Here is an 18,869-nt window from a genome sequence, read left to right as displayed (position 1 = left end):
ACATAAATACCTAAACTTTTGAATGTTTTATATGTGGCCAAATCGGCATTCACATCAACATCTTATTATAATAGAGCAAACATATATGGTTATGTATGTCGCTATGTTTATATGCGACGAAAACGTCTTCTTCTTCTTCAAAAAAATTACCACCCTCTTATTTAACCCTCTTAATTGCATTAAGACTGCTGGGACCTCTCAGACCTTTGACGACCCTTTAATTCCCCCAAGACCCTTCAGACCCCAAAGAACCAAAACACACCGAAAACCAAAAATACCCCGAAGACCAAAAACATCCCGAATACCCAAAACACCTCAAAGACCCAAAATACCCATGAAGGCCCAGAGGATCCAGAAGACCCTGAAGACCCACATGGCCCTGAAGACCCAAAACACCATGAAGACCCAAAAGACAGCAAAACGGTCAAAGATGTCTACCCCTCTGAAACGACGTGTGGTGAGGAGCGCGCCGTGTCACTCTCGTGTAATACAATTGCAGTATTGTCTTGAGACATGCAATTTTGTGTCATGACGAGTCGATGGGTGTGCGCTAGTGTGTGGTGAAAGTTTAAATTACTTTAACTGATTTGAAGAAAAGATAAGGCCTCAAGTACAGAGGTACTTCACATATTGGGACTTTGTCAGATCAAGGTACTCAGAGTGGCGTAAACATCAGGAAGAGTGGTATGTTTCCCTCCCTTCTAAAGGTTCACCCACCATGAATGCTCAAGTTGGCTGTGAGAAGGATTCCTGTCATGTGCAGCCGGGATCGGAACAGCAGACTGTGCTCGTGTGTGGAATGAAGGTTGAGGAGACGGAAGGATTTCCCGAGATTCTGCAGATAAAAATCGAGGATGTGAATTCCTTTGGTCTGGAGGAGGAGCAAAGCGATCAGCCGAATGGTGAGTCGTGTGATTGACATCACTTCTGATGAGATCTGTGTTTGTTTAGTGCGCTATTTTTTGTATACTTGATGGAGGCTCCTGAAAGATTGAGAGCAGAATGGAAAGAGGAAACAACAGCAGAGTATAAGTGAGCGTGAGATGAAGGGGAGGGGAGAGAAGGACACATGGTGGTGAATAAGCGGCACAGAAGTTGAAGGAAACACAGGAAGAAGAGGAAGGGGAAAATGTCGATGATGAAACCAATCAACAAACAAACCAAAAGAGGTGAGGTGAGATAGAGTGAGGTGAAAGACGAAGAGAAAAGATGTGAAAGAGGAAGAGGTGAAAAGAGGTTGGGGGAGATCACAATGACCTGGAAAAAGGGAATGCTCTGCAATGGGGTCACTTTGAGGTGAAAAAGATCATGGTTGGATGGAGGGTGATCTGAGATTGTGATAAACAGCTTTCTTGAAGACTGTGGGATGGTGGGGTGGGTTGGTGCAAACATTGATGAATTCAATGCATGTGATAATGGATGGCAGTTTATTATACATGTGTCGAGATTTGAACTCAGACAAGGTATCTCAAAGACGTGTGTGCATAACTCTCAGGTATCTTGCCAGTCCAGTCCTTCAATACAATTCGTCATCAACACGTGATTTTTCCAAGCGACTCCTGAGCTTTGCTCAACTTTCTCACTCTTTTGATCCTTTCTCTTATGATATGTTGACTCTCCTTATCTCTCCTTATCATATGTTTACTATGATATTGACACTCTCCTTATCATATGTTCACATGTCATGGCTTTGGCCTATTCATTCCATTCTCTGCATTTGTCAACATGTTAACCTGCCACACTCTGCATTTTGTTTTTCATGAGGATTCTTTCGAGATAAAAAAAAAATCAACCAGTCATTTGTTGGATGACAATTGTTTGTAATTTGAGAATAAAAGCAGTTTAGTGGAGAAAACCTTCTCCATTTTCCCTTATTGACATTTTTCTCACCTTCTCTGTTTTGTTGGTTGTGATGTTGGGTGGTGGTGAAATTCCACTGAAGATGTGGTCAGGTCAGAAGCATCTCACAACATCGAGGCAGTTTATACAGAATGTAATGCTTTGATATCATAATGTTTTCACATGACGCCATTCCTGAGGGAAATGTTTTATTTTCTCTCTTCAAGAAAGATTTAACCTACAAATGTTTTTTTTAAATGATTTCTATTGATTTTAATGCAATATATTTTTTATCTATTTTAAGAGTGTGAAAACAGCCATGCATGTGACACGAAACTACCTGCATTTGATAAAAGTTATTTTTCCGATTTATTTGTGAAAGCGGAAGTGCAAACTGAGCACGACATTGATGTTCACCTGGATCGACCCGAACCAAATGATGCTGAAGCTTCTTTCCTCAAGAACCATCCCCATGAAGGTTTCTGTCAATGTCTATACATTTTGATTTGAGCAGTTTGATGATGAACTCTGGTGTTAAGAAAAAAAACACGATGTTATGATTTAATTGCTTCAAGAAATACCCACATGGTAAATCAATTTCTCAAACACAAATGATCCCCTTCATTATTAAATAAAATATTTTAGCCAACAATATAATTAAAATACAGTGAAACCTTGACTTATGAGTTTAATTCGTTCTGTGACCGAGCTCGTAACTCAATTTGCTCGTTTCTCAAATTAAATTTCCCCATTAAAATGCATTGAAATGCTATTAATCCGTTCCAGCCCCCAAAAAACCACACCAATTTTTTTTGTTACGTGTTTTTAAATAAGAAAAATGTACTTTATAAATAACAAATAACGTATAAACAAGCACGACCTCGTATATACTGTACATAATAAAAGAGAATGTAAAGAAATAAACTGGTTTTATTAAGTGTATTTACCTTGAAGATCAGATGAAGATGCTGGCGGAGGTGGAGTGTTTGCACGGCAAGGGGGTTTGCACGTCTCCACCACCAGGCGGAGGTGGAGACGATTGCGTGTTTTATATCCAAGCACATCATCCTCTTCTTCTCAGAACTGCCCTTGGCACTCAATTTCTTAGGACCCATGGTTAAAACTAAGAAATTTTCCAAAATAACCAAAATGCGAAAACAAAGCAGCAGCGATATACGGCAGAGATGCTTGCACGGCAAGATAACCACGTGACCGGAACCCACCTGGTGGCGGGTGGCGTAAGCTCGTAACTCAGATCTCGGCTCGCATCTCAAAGCAATAAACCGCCCGAGCGACGGCTCGTATCTCGGAAAACTCGTAAGTTGGTGCACTCGTAAGTCAAGGTTTCACTGTACCTTGTTGTATCCTATTATCCTCTATTTGTGCAATCATCAATTCTGAGGTTTTCATTTGACACCTGTTATTATATACCCCAATGGACTTTGTCCAAGACGGGGGTTTATGGATTGGGTCTCATCCGTCCGTCTGTGCACAACCATATCTCGGAGATGTGTGGACCGATTTTGTTCATACTTGGCACAAAGACAACACATGATGGTGTTCTTATGCATGATGGAATTTTTTTTTTTTCTCTCTTCAAGGAAAATTTTCATGTTTTGATTGAGATTTTGATTATTTTAATTTTTTTGTCATGATTTTAATGATTTTGATGCAATATTTATCTTTTTGCAACAGCCCTGCATGTGACACAAGAGTGCCTGCATTGAATAAATCTTACTTTTTTCAGCATTATTTGTGGAAGTGAAAACTGACCATGACATTGATGTTCAATTGGACCGACCCGAACCCATTGATGCCGAAGCTCCTTTCCTCAAGAACCATCCCCATGAAGGTTTCTGTCAACGTCTATACATTTTGGTTTGAACAGTTTAATGATGAACTCTGGTGTGAAGAAAAAAAAAACATGACGTTATTATTTAATTGCCTTAATAAACTAGATGGTATTCATAAAATACTTACCCTGCGCAGCCAACTTGTTGCGAGGCAACTGTTCTGTTTTTTAAGGGTTTTTTTCTTTTATTTTCTTGGATCCAATCTGGCTGCCAGGCCATGTGAGCAATGACATCATAAATTTATATTCTCCAATCGAATTGTTGCATAGATCATGCTCAATAAATTGAAAACTGATCAGACTGAGCGTTGCCCCTGTCGAATTATGATGTCATAATTACGGCACCAATGACGTCATCGTTATCGATGTAATGAATGATGGAAAAGCCTTTTTTTTTTTTCTTTTTTTTTTTGTATACAAGATCGAGGCTCGTGAAAGAGCGAACATTAATCACACAGAAAGACAAACCGAAACATATAACATATAACATCGGGAGCGGTAGACAAGGTGGGGAGAGAGGCGGAAGGACACAAACAACATTTGAGAGCAGGGACCGAGAGACATGGAGATATCGAGAGCTCTGTGGGAGGGAGAGGGCTTTGCGGGGGGAGGCATGGGGAGGGGGGGGGGTGGGTGGGAGAGATATAAAACATGGACACTGCCAGGACTTCCAGGAAAGAAGTTTGAATTTCAAACAAGGTGGATCTGGGGTGAATTCGCGGGGGTAGAAAAGATCAAGGTTTTGGATGGGGGAAGATAAGAGATGGTGGTGAACAGCTGTTTTAAAGACCTGGAGGGAGGAGTGGGATTGAAGGGAGTGTGGGAGTTTGTTCCAGAGGCGGGAGAAAAGAGGAATGAAAGAGTGAAGGTGAGCAGAGAGCCGAGATTTCGGCAGTTTAACCATCAGAGGGTTGCTGGCAGATCTTGTGCGACCTGTCGGAATATTTGGGGGACAGAGCACAGAGAGAACTGGGGGAGCAAGGCTGGAGAGGAGTCGGTAGAAGACAGAAAGACCACCTACCTGCCTGCGGTGAGTGAGTGAAAGGCCCTCAGAGATAGCTTCATCGCGGGAGATTCCAATAATTCTGAAAGCTTTGGTTTCAACAGCGTGAAGCCGAGCTAGGTGTGAGGCAGGAGCACCGGCCCATAGGGGAATATTTTGATCAATATCAGGCTTTATTAAACTTGAATCAAGCAGGATCTAAGAAGCGAATACAAATACAACAGGAGTATATTAACACAAACAGATGATGTATATTAAGCGAGGTATTACAATCAAGCCATCTCGCAGAGTACTATCTCAATCTTACCAGCATGAACCATTGTCTGGCTTCAGCTCACAGCAGGACAAGTCTCGCACGAACGTCCGCGCAGCAAGAACTTAAATAGCCTTAAGTCCCTGGAGGTCGATACCTTCAATTGCCCTTCTTCTTCACAATCACCACAATCTTCCCTGCTGGAAAATGTCACTTCTACTCGTGGCAAATCAGTCAATCTAAACACTAATCTACAACACAAGAGCGATGTCTGTCTGTGTGTTGCCATTTTTCTCAGAGATGGCTGAACGGATCTTCATCAAACTTTCAGAGCTTCATCAGTGAGTGCCTGGGAGTGTTTTCGGCCAAAAAAAAAACTATGACAAAAGAAAAAGATCGTTTTTTTGGAGTTTTTAAAAAAAAATCGCTCGATGCTGCCGAAACCTTTTTAAATTAATGACAGTTATATGCAAGTACACAGTCGCATAAATAAATACAAAAAAATCACCAGACATTTGAATACAAATAAATCAAACAATTCCGGGAGTGTACGAAGTTGGTAGTACGGCTTCTTCTTCTTCCTGATCGGCATTACAGGTAACTCAAAAACGTGATGAATGCCACATTCACCCACCATCATATATATATATATACCCCCTTCCTCTCCTGCCTCCCCCCTTCCCTCCCCTTCTCCCCCTTCGCTCCCCTTCCCCCCTCCCCTCGCCTTCCCCCTCCCCCTTTTCCCCCCTCGCCCCCTCCCTTCCCCTTCCCCCCTCCCCCTTTCCCTCCTCACCCCCTTTTCCCCCCTAGCCATCCCCTCCCTTTTCCCCCCTCCCTCCCCTTTCCCCCCTTCTTCCCCCTTCCCCCCTCCCACCTATCCCCCTCCCCTCCCCTTTCCTCAACCGAATCGGGAAGATTTCGACATCAAACAAAATGCGCCATGCGAGTGATTCCCGGATGACAAAGCGAGTCATGCAGCTCCCGCAATCCCCTCTCGGATCCCTTGGTTCCACAGAAAGCATGAGAAAATGCATCATCAGCAACATTGTCCTTGCCAGGGCGATATACGATGTCGTCACCAAATTCCGCAAGCTCATTGCGCCGCCTTGCGATTTTGTTTTATTTTTAATTTTTTTTTTCCATTCTTTATTTTCTGGGAATGTTGATCCTCGAACATAAAAGCCACCGATCGCTGGTCTGTGATCAAATGAAAATGTTTCCCGAGGAGAAAGTGGTTCCACTAATGCAAGGCCTCCACTATGGCGTCGGCCTCTTTCTCAACAGACGAGTGGCACCTCTCACTGTGTGATAACGTTCTGGAGAAGAAGGCCACGGGTTGGCCCGACTGATTCAAGGCAGCCGCGATTGCGTACTCTGAGGCATCAGTCTCAACAACGTAGGGCAAACTGTTATCAATTGATCTTGCCACCGCTTGTGCAATATCCTTAATCAAATGGTGAAAAGCCATTTTGGCAGCTGAAGACGGCGGAAAAATTTTGCTTTCAACGAGAGGACGAATTTTCTCGGAATACTTCGGGATCCATTTGGAATAATGAGTGAACAGCCCAAGGCTTCGTCTCGGCACAGCTACATCAGGAGGAGGTGGCATTTCTAATAGCAGTTGCAAACAGGACCTGTCATCGCGAATCAAGCCGTCTGAAATGGTATATCCCAAGAGATTGATAGTTTTAGCCGAGAACGTGCATTTGTCAGCGTTGAGTGAGTTTGTACTTGCGAGCTACTTCCATGAATCGTTTCAAGTTATTGTCGTGCTCGTTCTGTGTTCGTTCACATACTGTGACCTTATCCACGTAAACAAATGTGTCTGAGATTCTCTCGAGATACTATCTCATTGATGGCTCGTTGGTAGCACGCGACTCCGTCTGTTACCCTGAAGGGTATATGATGAAACTGATAGTCGCTGACCAGACTCGAATTCCGTGCACAGCTTATCAGACCCTCGGATGGAAATTTGATGATAGGCACTGCGCAAATCCAATGCACTGAATACTTGATATTTTGCCACTTCTCCTGCCATTTCGTCCATTCGTGGCAATGGGTACACATCTTGTTGTGTAAAACGATTAATAGTTTGGGAATAGTTTATCACCATCCATTTCCTGTGATTCGCACTGGTCGTCACCAATACCTGGGCCCGCCACGGCGATTTGCTCGGCTCGATGATACCTTCGGTGAGAAGTTTCCTGGTCTCCATAGCAACAAACTTTGCATGCTCCCGGGTAAGTCATCTTGACTTCACAGCGATCAGTTGACAATCCTCAGTTAAGTTGGCAAACAGCGATGGTGGATCGACTACTACATTTGCCAGCTGACGGACTGAGAAGATCGGGTTAGTACCCCCATAATGCATATTTAAATCAGCATGCCTTCGCAAAAAATCATGACCCAAGTGTAGATCAGCACATAAGTCTCTCAGAACCATTGGTTTCACATTTTGGTACTTCGTCTCATTAGTTCCTCGTTCCACAACACAATATCCCTTTATTTCTTGATGTATGAATGAGCGTTTTAAAGCCATTTTCCCCGCCAGAGCAGGGGTTAGCCTTGCGGGCCCCATGACAACCATGGTTCCCGGTTTGAGGCAATGTTTTTATGGCCGGATGCCCTTCCTGGCGCCAACCCTTAGTCGCCTCTTACGATGTGCAGGGATACAGTGTACCTATTCTCAACCGGGGTACAAACCGGGATCATTCATCCCAGCAAGCTGGTACTCAATTTGCCGACCTCGGAAGAATGACGGGCTGAGCCAACCCCCTGGCGTTAATTCAGCGATCGACCGGGATTCGAACCCAGGATCCTCGGATCCCAAGTCGGCACCCGAACCGCTAAGCCAACACCAGGCTGTCATTCATTTTTATTCATTTATTCATTCATTCATTCATTCTCTTGATGTAAAGATGATGCCAAACACACTGTTTTCCCCATGGGGAGGATAGGCCAAGCATGGCGCTTCACCAACACAGCATTCACGTAGCTGTCTGAACTCCCCGTGTCGATCAGCGCATCGGCGACCTCCCCATTCACCGTGATCTTGACCACCGCTTTAGCTCGACTGCAGGGAGAAATCGCGGAGAGCGTAGTGGCTTCCAATTTCATACCAGCAAAAATGGGTCCGACTGTTTTGACAGCTTGGCACACCTTGGTATAATGTCGTTTCTTGCCACAATTATTACATGTGGCATTGCATGCTGGACACTGGATATGCAGATGTCTCCGATATCCGCAGAAATAACATTTGGTCGTGGCTGATGTGATCGTCATTAACTTGGGAATTGACTTCTCTGCCGACGATGGCTCACCATCGACCATTCCTTACGATTTCTGGAGTGGGGGTCGTGTGGCGGAGACTGTTGATCGGAGTATCCTGAGATTGAGTGAGTGTCTGCATCACCCCTCGTCGTCCCTCTGACGTCGAAGCATTCACAGGGAGGTAAGATCGCACGTACGCATCTGAGCGAGTTGCAAGGTACGAGCTTGTTCATACGCATCATGAAGATTCACCAGGTCATTCTCCAATAGCCGTTGTCATATATGAGGCGATTGCAGACCAGTTAGAAAAGCATCACGCATGCATTCATCTTGAAGTTCCTGCAACGTACCAATCTGAAAGTTGCAATCTCTACTCAGGTGTCACAAAGCTTGCACAAATTGCTCCAAAGTCTCTCCAGGCTCTTGTCGGTGGGGGGAAAGTAAATGGCGAGCGTAGATCATTCCAAGAGGCTTGACGTACAAGGTCTTGAGAGCCTTGCAAGCGTTGGTGTCGCTCACGCAATGGGTGAAATATCGATAGACGGACAGGGTCACACGGTTAATGAGCACGTCGAGCTTATCTGCCTCCGTAACTTCATCGGACTCATAAGCCCGAAGGTATCGTCTCAAGACACAAACCCAGCAAGCCTACTCTTTGCCGGCATTCACAGTGTTCGGATCCATGTCGAATGAATGATGGAAAAGCCTTTTGGTCAATATCAGGCTTTATTAAACTTGAATCAAGCAGGATCTAGGAAACAAATACGAATACAAATACAACAAGAGTATATTAATGCTAACAACAACAACAACAACAACAACAACAACAACAACAACAACAACAACAACATGCAGCCTTGCGGTCCCCATGACAATCCTCTCCATTTTGCCCTATTTTCTGCATCTCTCCTTGTTCACCCCCTTGCCCGTATTTCTTCTTCCACCATCTTTAGCCAAGTCTTTCTCCGTCTTCCCCGTCCTCGACTTCCTTCTGTATTCATTTCCATCACTCTACTCAACCAGTCACTTTCATCCTTCCTCAACACATGACCAAACCATCTCAACCTGTTCCTCTTCACAGCATCAATGACATGCTCTATTCCCATCATCTTTCGCAATTCATCATTTGCCTTCCTCTCTCTCAACAATACTCCGCACATCCACCGAACCATTCGCATTTCCACCCTTTCTAGCCTTCGTTGCTGCTCTACGTTCATTACCCATGTCTCGCTCCCATAAATCACAACACTTCTCACATATGCAGCATACACCTTTCCCTTCAGCTTCAATGACACTCCTCTCCTCATCAGCACGCCACTCAGTTCCCGAAACTTCTTCCATGCACATCTCACTCCAGTAACCGTTGCCGAGTCTGATCCACCTTCTCCATTCAGCATGTCTCTGAGGTAGCAAAATGTTTTCACACCTTTCAGCTTCACGCCGTCTCCAAGATCGAACTCAACATTTCCTCCATCTGCAGCTCCCTCTGTGCACACCTTGCATTTGAATGTAGCTGCCAAACTGGTTAATGCCCCTCTCAGCCCACTCCTTTCTTGATAATCCAACTCAGCGCACATTGTACATTGAATGGAGTTCACTCTGACACCCTTCCTGCACACAGCACATGGCCACTTCCAAATTCTTTCCACCTCACCACATGCTTTACCACTTGCCATCACCTTCGTTTTTCCGATATTCACCTTCAGACCTTTTGTCTTCATACATTCCTTCCACTTGTTCATCTTTTCCTTCAGTCCATCCATACTTTCCGCAATCAACACCAGATCATCTGCAGACAACAACACCCATGGTAAACCCTCCTTTATGTTCTGAGCCAGCACCTCCATCACAGCTACAAATAGTAGTGGACTTAGTACCGACCCCTGATGCACTCCCACCTTCACCTCAAACTCCCCACTGTTCCCGTCCTTCGTCCTTACAGCTGTGCGCGCTCTTTTGTGCATTGCCATCACTACTTTGATCAACCATTCCTCCACTCTGAACATCCTCAATGCCCATGTCAATACTTCGCATGGAACCCTATCGAATGCTTTCTCCAGATCAACAAACCCAAGAAACAACTTCTTCCTCTTCTCCATTTACTTCTCCTGCAACTGCCTCACAATAAAGAGCGTTCCTCTTCGTTCTGTCGTTCCTCTTCCTGGCATAAATCCAAACTGCATTTCGTCGATCTTCACCTTCTTCCTTATCCTCCTCTCCAACACCCTTTCCAATACCTTAATTCCATGCTCCAATAACTTTATCGCTCGGTACAAGCCACACTCCAGAGGGTCACCTTTCCCCTTGTATAGAGGGACGAGGGTACTCAGTTCTCAATTCACTGGAATGCGGCCTTCTTTCACCACCAGATTGCAGATCTGTCATTCTCTTCACACCCCAATTTCCCGCTGCCTTCAACATATCTCCCACAACTCCCGTCAGCCCTCCCGCTTTTCTACTCTTCATTGCTTTTATCGCTTCCTCAACTTCCTTCTCAGTTATCTTCTCTGCCGGTCCTAAAACTGGGTTACTCTGTATGTTGCCATCCCATTCATTCTCTGTATTCAACAGCATTTCCATATATCTTTTCCATCTTCGTTTAATTCCATCTGGGTCCACAACGATTTGTCCCACTTCATCCTTCAAGCAACTCACCCCCATCACATCACACCTCTCTTTCGCTATCTGCTTTGCAATCCTGAATACCGCTCTCTAACCCTCTTCCGAATACAAGCGTTCTCCGAACATTTTCCTGCATGCCTCCTGCTCCTTTGCTTCCTCTTTCTTTGCAGCCTTCTTGGCTGCCTTATAACTTTCATGCTCTGCTTTTTCTGCTCCCGTACCCTTCGCCTTCTGCCACTCCTCGAACTTCTTCCTCTTCTCGTCAATCTTCTTTCCAACTTCATCATCCCACCACCATGTTTCCGAGTGCCTCGGTGGTCCTTTTGTCCATCCACATACCTCACCAACGGCTCCCAACAGACTATCTTTCATTGACATCCAACTACTTTCAAGCTCAACCACATCATCCTCTACCCTACTCAGCCTCTCTTTTAATGCCTCCCTTCCTGTCACCTCTTTCAACCTCCACAACTTCATTCTCGGTTGGTACTTCACCGGCCGAGCTCTCCTCGCACCTTTCACCCTTATGTCACAGACAAAGAAGTGGTGCTGTGAAACAGCCTCCTTCCCCGGGATCACCTCCTCCCCCGGTGCCCCCTATCTCGCCGACGCACCACCAGGTAGTCAACGGTTGTCTTCGACCCACCTGACGTGTATGTAACAAGCTTATTATCCTCTTTCTGGATCTGAGTATTACAAATCAACAAATCAGCTCCATCAGCAAACTCCAAAATCCTTTCACCCTCTCCATTTCTCACACCATATCTGTAACCCCCATGAACTCCCTCAAAACCGTCCATACTCCTTCCCACATGTCCATTTAGGTCTCCTCCGACCACAACAACTTCCTCATCTTTCACGTTTTCCATCAGCTTCTCTATCGCACACCAGAACTTGGTGTTAATGCTAATACTTGCTTCTAAACAGCTGTTCACCACCATCTCTTATCTTCCCCCATCCAAAACCTTGATCTTTTCTACCCCCACTAATTCACCCCAGATCCACCTTGTTTGAAATTCCAACTTCTTTCCTGGAAGTCTTGGCAGTGTCCATATGTTTTATACCTCTCCCACCCCCCCCCCCCTTCCCATGCCTACCCCCCAAAGCCCTCTCCCTCCCACAGTTCTCTCGATGTCTCCATGTCTCTCGGTCCCTGCTCTCAAATGTTGTGTTTGTGTCCTTCCCCCTCTCTCCCCATCTTGTCTACCGCTCCCGATGTTATTTGTTTTGTGTGTCTGTTTGTGTTTCTGTGTGATTAATGTTCGCTCTTTCACGAGCCTCGATCTTGTATACAAAAAAAAAAAAAAAAAAAAAAAAATACCATTAATGCTCGTATATTAATAAATTAATGCTGGTATATTAATGGTAACAGATTATGTATATTATGCAAGGCAACTGTTGCCCTTGCTCTGGTTGTGCACTGTACCCTTGTGCTCATAATGTTTCACAATACGTTGAATGGCACAATTTGTGGGTCCATCACGTGTTCTGAGGTCGTATTCCCAGCAGAACCGGCAGGCAGAACGGGTATCTACATATGATTTAGTCTGGTACCACAGAGCCATCACTTTTCTCTTCTGCTCCACTGTCAATGGCATCGTTGAGTTACGGAGCTAAAAATCCCAGGGAACAAATACCACAATAACACCACCCAACCCCGAAAAGGAAAACGGTATCGGTCAAAAAAACAAGGAAATGGTAGGAAGTCAAAGTTACATCAATCTTTTTGAAACACCCTGCACATATGTCCATATATACAGAATACATACGTACATGTCGAAAGATTTGCAGCTCAGGATTCATATTATAAAGGATGTGTTTCTTTACGAGCACAGCTGTCAAAACCAAAAGACCATGTGAACAAATGTGACAGAAAGAATGTCATACACAGCATGCAATGTGAAGATTGTGAAGCCAATTATGTGGGCCAAACATCCAAACGCTTAACCACAAGGCTAACTGAACTCCAACGTGCTGCAAGACAATAAGACAGGTTGTCATTGGTTGCGACACACATACACACCAACACACATTCTCATGGAATCAGACCACGATCCTGGGCACAGGATCTTTGAGAGTGAACTGCGAGATTATCGAATGATGAAGCTTGGGGTGTGGTCTGCCGGTTGCGATAGTTTCCACACACCTCGTCCCACTGTGGGGGTGTGGCCTTGTTCCTCAGTCGGTTTGTGGGGTGGGGTTTACTTGTCGATCGTAATGTCCGGACACTGTAGGCGATTGTTGTTGTTGTTATTGGTTAAATATGTGCGTTCATATGGCCGGCTTGTTACAATTGTAAAAACAAAAGGAAAAACCACTGAGGGTAATCACATACTGGCAGAGAACCAATCTTACATCCTACCTAGTAAACACAACGCCACCCTCCCGTGTGGTGACATGTAAACGATCTTAAGCTCACAGTTTTCCCTCCTTAACACATTGAGATGTCTCCTACCCGTACACGGTCCAGACTATTACTATGCAATCCTATTTCCACGATGGCATTATATCCCCTACCACCACAAACGTAACAATATGTGCATGTTTGTGTACGTTTGTCAGAATTATATCACGAGTATTGAGCAATATCAGATTTTTTTTTTTTACATGTCACGTGATGTTGTATTTACAGATGGATCCATTCAATCTGCCAGGAAGACTGCACCTACTTTTATGAACAGCGTAGACCCAGGCCCGCAGGACTCGCCAACTGAAACAAACAAGAGGACTTTTTACAAACACAACAAAACGAAAAATGAATTGTTTGCACGTAAAAATGTTCACCAGGTTCACAAAGGAGAGAAAGATGAACGCCCATACAACTGCAAAATTTGTGGAAAATCTTTTAATCACTCATGCCACCTCAAAATACACATGATAATTCACAATGGTGAACGCCCTTACAAATGCACAAATTGTGGAAAAGCTTTTAATCGATCATCCCACCTAAAAATACACATGACAAATTGACAATTCACAATGAAGAACGCCCATACAAATGCACAAGTTGTGGAAAATCTTTTAATCGATCATCCCACCTAAAAATACACATGACAATTCACAATGAAGAACGCCCATACAAATGCACAAGTTGTGGAAAATCTTTTAAACATTCCTCCAACCTGAAATCACACGTACAAATTCACAATGATGAACGCCCATACAAATGCACAAGTTGTGGAAAATCTTTTAATCGATCATCCCACCTAAAAATACACATGACAATTCACAATGAAGAACGCCCATACAAATGCACAAGTTGTGGAAAATCTTTTAAACATTCCTCCAACCTGAAATCACACATACAAATTCACAATGATGAACGCCCATACAAATGCACAAGTTGTGGAAAAGATTTTAATCATTCATCCACCCTTAAAAGGCACATGATAATTCACAATGATGAACGCCCATACAAATGCACAAATTGTGGAAAAGCTTTTAATCGGTCATCCAACCTCAAAACGCACACGAGAGTTCACAACAGAGAATGACTACAAATGCACAGTTTGTAGAAAAAAACAAAAAAACAACCTTTGGGGGCCATTTTTTCCCTGCAAAGCAGGGGTTGGCCTTTTTCAGGCACCATGGTCCCCTTTTTGAAGCGATATTTTATGGCCGGATGCCCTTCCTGCCACCAACCCTGTTCGTCAACTCTTGCGACACGGAATTTGTGGAGAATTTGTTTGTTTGAAGAATATTTGTGGAGAATTTGTGGAGAATCATTTAATTGGTCATGCCGACTGAAAAACGTGTGGAGATTCACAATGGGGAACAAGCAGAAGTAGAAGGAAAATGTTGTTCCTGGACCACCCCTATTTCTCCATGCACTTGCATGTAAATTTTTCGCTTACCCTCATATTCCTTCGTTTTCTCTTATCACCTCTATTCCTCCCCTTTTGGTCTTTAATGACCTTTTAACCGTTTGGTTAAACTTTTTTGGCAGACCCGTATCGTCATAGCAAAAGAAATATCTTCTTTTAAATTCTCTACAAAAACTTTATCTTTTGACTTAAATAAAATAAAATAAAAAACCACCTTTAGAGGCCATTTTTCCCTGCAAGCGGGGGTTGGCCTTTTTCGGGGACCGTGGGGGACTTAAATAAAAGATAATAATAACCTTCTTTTCTCCAACCAACATTCAACTATTAATAAACTTAAACCACGATCCTACAAATATTTGTTTATGCATAGGAAATAATTTAATTATCTTGCAACTCTCATCACCATCTAATGTTTTAACAAAGAAGATTTCCTTTCCATCATTTTACATCATTTCCAGTTAAGACATGCCCAGGGAATTTCCACAGGAAATGACACACACCCAGCCCTTCTTTTAAAAGGCACCGACCACACAGGCTTTTTAAAACACATACAATGTGAAGGGAAACGCTTTCTGTTTCTGAAAAATTGGGAAAGGGAAATGCTTTCTGCTTCTCTTGAGAATGGACTACTGTGCCAAAATGGAATGGGATAACTTTGCTATTCCTTGGAGTCCTACTACCTGTGTAGAGCTCAACCTTCAGATTGATGAACTAGACTCGAACCTCTTATAAATGGAGGTAAGTTTGTTTATTTATTTATTTTATATATATATATATATATATATATATATATTTTTTTTTTTAATAGATAAGACATGTAAGAGTTAGCAAAGTTTATTTTGATTTTCATCGAGCTTGATTTATACAAATAAAAATATTGTATTAAATTAATACATTTTTATTTTGTCTCACAGCAAATTGTATCTGAGATACGAAATGAAAATACTGCTTTTAACACAACTTGGATTAAATAAATTTAAAAAACACCTTTAGAGGCCATTTTTCCCTGCAAAGCGGGGGTTGGCCTTTTTCGGGAACCATGGTTGTTGTTGTTTTTTTTGTTCCCCTTTTTGAAGCAATGTTTTACGGCCCGATGCCCTTCCTGCCGCCAACCCTTTTTGTCGCCTTTTACGACAAACAGGGAATTACCAGTGAACTGGTTCTCAACTTGGAATGAAGTAATTTTTTTGTTTGAAGACATTTTGAACAACCAAGACCCACAGAACGAGTTCTACCTTGATGACCCAGCCAAAGAGTTATACCTTGGAGATCCACAAAATCCTGAAAAAAGAGTTCTCCCATGATGATACTTATTGTGAGTTATCAAAACAAAACCCACTGAACAAGTTCTACCTTGATGAGCCAGAATACAAGTTATACATTGGAGACCCACAAATTTATGAAAATTGGGAAAGGGGAGTTCTCCCTGATGGTTCGCAGTTATACTATGTGAGACTTATCATGGAAACCCTAAAAAATTGGGAAACGGGAGTTCTCCCTGATGGTCCGTAGTTATACTATGTGAGACTCATCACAGAAACCCTAAAAAATTGGGAAAGGGGAGTTCTCCTTGATGGTCCACAGTTATACTATGTGAGACTTATCACGGAAACCCTCAATATTTCTGAAAATTGTGGTTCTACCTTGGAGACTTGGAAGGATGGTTATATTTTTGGAGACTCGGAATGGAGGTTTTGTGTTGATGACTCACAATGTGATACCTATCTTGGAGGCTAAACAGGATTGTGGTTATACCTTGGGAACTTGGAAAGTTGATTTTATTTTGGAGACTCTACCTGTGGGGTCCATCTTGGAGACTCTTTGGATTCGAAAGCAATGAACAATGTTCTTTGTTTCATGATGCTTGATTTAAGCAATATCAAGAAAGTTCGAGGAAGAAAATGCTGGAAAATTCTTTCTTCCCATTTCTACTTCTTCAAACTTTAAAGCCTTGAAAGACATAATTGGAAGAAGAGGAAAAAAAAGAAAAAAGAAATACGTATCTAAAAAAAGAAAAGAAAAAAGATTATGTTAGGATTAGGATTTTGAATGTGAGGGTTAGGGTTGACGTTGGGTTGGGCTGAGTTTGGGTTGGGGATAGGGTTGTGTTAGGGATGGGGTTGTGTTAGGGATGGGGTTGGGTTAGGGTGGGATTTTGAATGTGAGGGTTAGGGATGGGGTTGGGTTCGGGATGGAGTTGGGATTTTGAATGTGAGCGTTAGGGATGGGTTGGGTTGGGTTAGGGATGGGGTTGGGTTGGAGTTGGGATTTTGAATGTGAGGGTTAGGGATGGGGTTGGATTAGGGTTGGGATTTTGAATGTGAGGGTTAGGGTTGGGTTAGGGATGGGGTTGGGGTAGGGATGGGGTTGGGTTAGGGTTGGGTTAGGGATGGGGTTGGGTTGGGGTTTGGTTAGGGTTGGGATTTTGAATGTGAGGGTTGGGGATGGGTTGGGTTTGGGTTGGGGTTGGGATTTTGAATGTGAGGGTTAGGGATGGGGTTGGTTAGGGTTGGGTTCGGGATGGGGATGGGGTTGGGTTGGGGATGGGTTGGGTAAGGGATGGGGTTGGGTTGGGGATGGGTTGGGTAAGGGATGGGGTTGGGTTCGGGATTGGGTTGGGTTAGGGATGGGGTTGGGTTAGGGTTTGTATATTATTATGACTCACTCATACACACACACAGAATTTAAGCCCCAACTGAAAAGTTGAGGGATTCTGTGTTTGGGGTTCACAGATCTCAAGAACGTATCGCCATTACACACGCATGCACACACACACACACACACACACACACACACACACACACACACACACACACACGTTAAGCCCCAACTGAAAAGTTGAGGGATTCTGTGTTTGGGGTTCACAGATCTTAAGAACGTATCCCCATTGCATTTTATTATTTATTTATTAGGTTTACTCTCCATGTGTACCCCGGTATCCCGGTGTGTACCCCGGTTTAGAATAGGTACACCGTATCCCTGTGCATCGTAAGAGGTGACTAAGGGTTGGCGTCAGGAAGGGCATCCGGCCATAAAAAAAAAAACATTGCCTCAAACAGGGAACCATGATTGTCATGGGGCCCGCAAGGCTAACCCCCGCTCTAGCGGGGAAAATGGCTTCAAAACGATCACTCATATTCATTCATTCATTCATTCACTCCATAAAATGGAGAGGAAACGTATTAATTATTACTGCCAGAGTTTTCTTATTTTTCCGCCCTATTTTGCACCTCCGAAAACTTCATAAATAATGTTCTCAGCAACCGCTGGTTGGATTGACCGGAAATTTTCATCAAATGATCGTCTCGGCTCCTAGAATTTTTTAATGCTAATTATGACGTCATAGGTCACGTGGTATGGGCGCCATCTTGTAAAACACATTCAACTTTGCCCCTCTGTATCTCCGAATCCGCTCAATGGAAAAATTTGAGGAATGACACTTTCCAAAGAACTCTTCAATGGGAACAAAAGACATGTGTATCGAGTATATTAGAAATGCTGACGTTAAGAGGTTAGAATTCGTCAAACAAAAAATTCTCCCCCGAAAATGGGATTTTTTTCCCAGTTTCTCAGTTAAAAAAAACACAGAACGCAAAAAATTTCGAAGTCATACGTCACATGTTTCGGCCGCCATCTTGTTTTTCGTGAAAAAACACAAAAACCCCTTTTTCTCCGCAACAGCTGAACGGATCGAGCCCAACCTTGGCATGCATATTCGCACACCCATGACGAACAAAAAAGCCTCTGGGCACGATGTCATCTGACACATGGTTTCAGAGTTGTGACGTTTTTAAGCTCAAACTAGAAATGGTATCACCACCATAATTTGTGAAGATTTCGAGTGGAAACTTCATACAAATGTTCCTCATGGGGGGATGTTTCAATGTTACTTGAGACGTTTTGATAAGTCACATGGTTTGGCCGCAATAAATAATGGAAGGTAAATTTAAAAAAGCTTCTAACTCTTGAACCATTGCATTGATCGACTTGAACTTTGAATGCAATGTAGATCTCATCAAGCGCAACAAGTGTGCAAAATTGGTGATTGTGATTCCAAGATGATTGGATGTACGGTCTCTAAGCTATAAGTCTTTATTGTTGAAAGAAGAAGAAACGCACCGTTTTGTCCTTCCAGAACTTGATCACCATCACACGATCTCCCGCGGTCATTTGAACCTCAAATAAAATTCCAATTGAAGATTTGTC

General features: G+C 43.3%; 1 pseudogene across 1 annotated transcript in view; it reads left to right on the top strand.

The window, feature by feature from the left end:
• Positions 1-710: 710 nt before the first annotated feature.
• The window catches only part of LOC144892341 (uncharacterized), a 62,580-nt pseudogene continuing 44,421 nt past the window's right edge, over positions 711-18,869 (top strand). The window contains exons 1-2 of the transcript XR_013623524.1: positions 711-902; positions 3,587-3,691. The product of XR_013623524.1 is annotated as an uncharacterized LOC144892341 (transcript). The remainder of the gene's footprint in view (positions 903-3,586; positions 3,692-18,869) is intronic.

This window comes from Myxine glutinosa, chromosome 5, assembly GCF_964187855.1.
Source record: "Myxine glutinosa chromosome 5, kmMyxGlut1.1, whole genome shotgun sequence".
NCBI lineage: Eukaryota > Metazoa > Chordata > Myxini > Myxiniformes > Myxinidae > Myxine > Myxine glutinosa.
Note: the sequence above shows the minus strand (reverse complement) of the source record. Positions and strands in the feature narration are given on the sequence as shown.